General features: G+C 43.8%; 1 pseudogene; it reads left to right on the top strand.

Moving 5' to 3' along the window:
- Positions 1-1,693, top strand: part of LOC119339653 — a 4,030-nt pseudogene extending 2,337 nt beyond the window's left edge.
- Positions 1,694-4,556: the final 2,863 nt, after the last annotated feature.

The following is a 4,556-nucleotide window of genomic DNA, read 5'->3' as shown; positions in this document are numbered from 1 at the left end:
CGCAATAGGGTTTACACTCTCCTCTCCTCTCCTCTCCTCCGCTGCGAGGTCGGGCGGCGGCGGCGGCGGCGGCTACGGTCTATTCCTCCGAATCTACGACCGTGCTCAAGGAAGGTACCGGCGTTGTTCGCTTCTCCCTCCCTGTTCGTTCCTTGCGTTGCTTCCCCGATTCCACATGTTTTTCTGATTCGCTTTCTTGTTCTTGATTGATAGGGGAAACCAAACCGGTAGTATATATCATCCATAAACTTTGTTAATTAATGTTGTAAATCCATTCTCTGAGGTAGGTAATACTACTACGAGAAAGTAATAAGCTTTTAGTAATTTGCAACTGATCGATGTTGGTGCCACTCTTGCCCTAGCTGGCTCTCGTCTACCCCTCTCTTTCTGGACTTCTCTCCTTGGCACGCACCGAAGAAGAAACAAGGAGGAAGGAGGAAGAAGAGACACTGCTTTTGCTGGCTACCTGGACATGGAAATCAGCTGGACAACAAAGGCCTTCTTGTGTTCTCATCTCGCTGTTCCTCGCTGATTGACCTCACCTTAAGCTTCTGATCACGCATTGATGACTCTGGGCTTGCTTGTTTAGCTCATTGCAAGACATTGGTGTCTCTCAGGCTCAACTCGGCACCAAAAGTAACGTCAGTTGGGCTTTTCTCGGTTGCAGTTGGCTGCACAAATCTATCTGCTCTCCACCTTATTGACTGAGAAAATCGACAGTGTAGAGTGGCTGGAATACATTGGTAGGGATGGATCGTTGGAAGAGCTTGTAGTGAAGAATTGCAAAGGAATCAATCATCATGACTTCCTAAAGTTTGGTTAAGGATGGATGAAGCTCCAGAAGTTTGAGTTTGAGAGGAAAAGAGGTAAATTTGATCTTCTTGATCCAGGTAATGTTGTCTATGACTCCTCGTATGATGCTCACAGCATGGATATATATGATTTGTGCTGTGAGAGTTTGAAGGATTTAAGGTTGGTGCATATTGAAACTTGGCCAGAAGTAGGACTTCGTCTTGTCCTAGGGAAGTGTAAAGCATTGGAGAAGCTTTGCCTTGAGTATGTTCGTGCCCTAAATGACAATGACATTACTGCATTAGCTCGGAGCTGCAGCAACCTTAAAAGCGTCTCACTTTGGCTCAACCTGCAGCGCTACTCGAGTGATGTCAAGTATTGTGAGACCAGGACGTCATTTACTGATAACAGCCTCTACACTCTAGCCCTCAACTCTCGTATGCTTCAGATTGTAGACCTCAGCTTTATAGGATGTGATGCTGACTGGCCATCAGAAATAGGATTCACACAAGAGGGTTTTCTGGCGCTCATTCAGTCCTGCCCGATTCGTGCTCTCGTGCTCAACAACGCCAACTTCTTCGATGACAAGGGGATGAAGGCCCTCTCGTCCTCGCCACATCTGGAGATACTCGAGCTTATATTGTGTCATGCGGTAACTGATGCTGGGATGCGCTTCATTGCGCACACCCCATGCTTGAGTAATCTCACACTTCGGATGTGTCATAACGTTACTGATCTCGGAGTGGCTGAACTGGGACGTGCACATAAGTTAGAGTCTTTGGTCATTGAGTATTGTGGTGAGGTCTCTCTGGAAGCTGCGCAGGGTGTTGCCAAGTCGGTTCACTACTCCAAGGACTGTTCAGATGCCCTTATGAAGACAATTGGTCTTGGCGCCTATTGATATGAAGTGGCCTCCAAAATTTCCAGTATGTATTTGCTGCTGAAGCCATTAAGTTGTTCAGTGTGCATCATTGGACAAGGTTGTGTATCATCCGACCCAGATTCACCTCTCTGAACTTTTTGTTGCCTTCTACCTTTACTGCAATGATTTTCCTTTATGACAGTCTAGTGACGATCTTTGACTGGCATCTGCTGAATGAAACTTTAATAGTAGGCACCACTTGTGTATTACTATCAACCCTATGTAATTCTTGTTGCTTAATTTCTAATCTTTGTAGCCGCTTTGGAACCGGCACAAGTAGGCCCCAATATTCCCCGTTTTTGCTGCGGAGGCACTATATGACCGTTTGGTGTTATTTGCATTATTTAAGCAAATGTCCTGGACCCTTTCTTTATTGCGTTTCTGATTTTGAAGACATCTGCCTGCTTTGTTCGCGTGGGAATTTTGGTTGGATCATTTGTAGTGATAATATTATGTCCAAGTTTCGATGGACATGTGCAAAGGCGACATGCTTGTTTTGTTGATATCGACTCAATTGGAAGATGTATTTGATTGCTTCTTAAAAAAATAGTGCTAGTTACTAGCAGCATAATTGTGGATGTTTAGATTCCAAAATGACCTGAAGTTGAGGAACAACTGAAACTACTGAAGGCATGTAACACACTCCCTCCGTTTCTAAATATAAGTCTTTCTAGATATTCCAACAAGTGATTATATATGGAGCAAAATGAGTGAATCTACACTCTAAAATATGTCTACATACATCCGTATGGTGCAGTCCATTTGAAATGTTAAAAAGACTTATATTTAGGAACGAAGGGAGTAGCTGTGTGCTAATTACAGGTAGGTCCGTAGGTAGTCACCTCATGTCTTTGCTCGGGACATCCAGCACTCGACAACATTTTGTTCTTACCTTTTTGAGTGGGTCTACCTATCTATAGTATATATGGTGAGTGTATGAAAATAGCAGAAATTAAGACACCATTTGAGGGATGAGATATCGAGATTCATCAGTCTATTACAAACATCCTGAAATTGTAAATCTTTTATTTTAGTAATAACAAGACAGCTCTCGTTTGCATCAGTTCAGCTTGTAAGAACAACATTTGCCTTGTATTTTGTGGCTCATCAAGGTGCTATAAATGAAACATGAGCGTTTGCTAAAAAAAGAAATGGAACGTTCCCTCTCCCCTCTTACGTCCCCCACCCCTTGGTCCATCCCCTCGAGCGATTTTCTCTCCTCCCGACCAATCCAATTCAATCAATTCACGTATACCAATCAATCTCTTATTTGGGAACGCATAATAACACAATTAATTCAGGTCAATCTCGTATTTCCTTCCGGTCTAAAATTGCCCTTACCAAAAATCTCCTAGTTTTTCCTTCCTCTAGCCATTCCCTCTTCCCAGCTCCCTCGATCCCCGCAGCCATCTGCCAGATGCCAGTACTCCACCGACCAAACCCTATCCTCCCCCATCTCGTTTCCTCTCTTGCGTGGCATCATGGCAGATCAAGCGGCGGCCAGGGCATGAGGGAAATACCGGCAGCGGGCCTAGGTGACGTCGAACTGGAGCAATGCTCTTCCTCTCCTTCTTTGGTGACTAAGCTTTGAAGATTTTTGTGATGCTCTCATTACCTTCAATGGTTACCTCATCACCAGTGTGTTCTCCTTGGGGTCGTGGACCATTAACCCCAGCGTCAGTGTGTTCGGCGTTTCAGTCGTCGTGGACCATTCACGCCCATCATGTCCGGCGTTTGAGTCGTCGTGGACCATTCACCATTCAGTTGTGAGTTCTGACCACGCATGGGCAACCGGTCGCGGCCGAATCGATGTTAGTTTAGTGTGTTTGCATGTGTTGGTCAACAAGTACAAAAGATATTTTGAGTAAGAATATAAGTAAATTATTAGTGATATATTCTCGACATCTGTACAAGAAATTCTACACCTCCTGGCTCCAACTACTGATCAGAGTGAACACTAGGATTCCCTGCAAAAAAAAGAGTGAACACTAGAATTGGTATTTTCCTCAAGAAATTTCCCACACTTTTTTTAGACCTATGTGCACCACGTTTCAAAGGGATCATTGTTGTAGAATCACCTGGATGCTGATTTGGTTGCAGAAGGTGTTATCATCAGAGAAAATGAGGCTGAAGAAACTTGGTATCGATGACTGGAACTCTGAATATGCATGCATTATGGCCTTGCAAAGTATCCTGTAATTAATCGAAAGATGAAGCGACGAGCAGTGTTGCAAGGCGACGGCGGAAGTGCATCGGTGATGGCGTGGCTAATTGGCCAAGGTATATATCTCTTTAGTCGTGTAAAGATTTCAACTTTATATATCCAGTTTAGCTCCACAAACACAAGGCATTGTCCGTCAGTAATCCTTGTGTTTGAGGGGAATGTTGGAATGACATAACACGACACGGCAAATTGAGAAACTTAGAAAGCAAGCTGAAAGCTTGGAATAATCTTTGATTTTGTGACACTAGAAAATTATTTATACACATTATTGTTAGCTTGGAATATCAAAGGGCAATATGTTTATTTAATATGTAGTGCAATTTACACCAGATGTGCATGAGGATTTCAAAGGTATATCATAAACATGATTAATGTTCAATCACCGGAATATGCATATGTCCCGTTGCAACGCATCGGCAATTACCTTGTACAAAACAAACAATGGGAAGACACTCTGGAGCGAAACGATGGCTGAGCCGACGAGCAGGTTGAAAGAGAGGAAGCAAGAAGTTAATGCCTTGTCATGTTCGGTTTTTTTCATAGCGACGCACAAAGCGCCGCCCTGGCCATCCGGTAGACGTACAGCAAGCGCCAGTAGTAGACTTTTACTGATTCAAA

Source organism: Triticum dicoccoides, chromosome 7B (assembly GCF_002162155.2).
Source record: "Triticum dicoccoides isolate Atlit2015 ecotype Zavitan chromosome 7B, WEW_v2.0, whole genome shotgun sequence".
Lineage (NCBI taxonomy): Eukaryota > Viridiplantae > Streptophyta > Magnoliopsida > Poales > Poaceae > Triticum > Triticum dicoccoides.
Note: the sequence above shows the minus strand (reverse complement) of the source record. Positions and strands in the feature narration are given on the sequence as shown.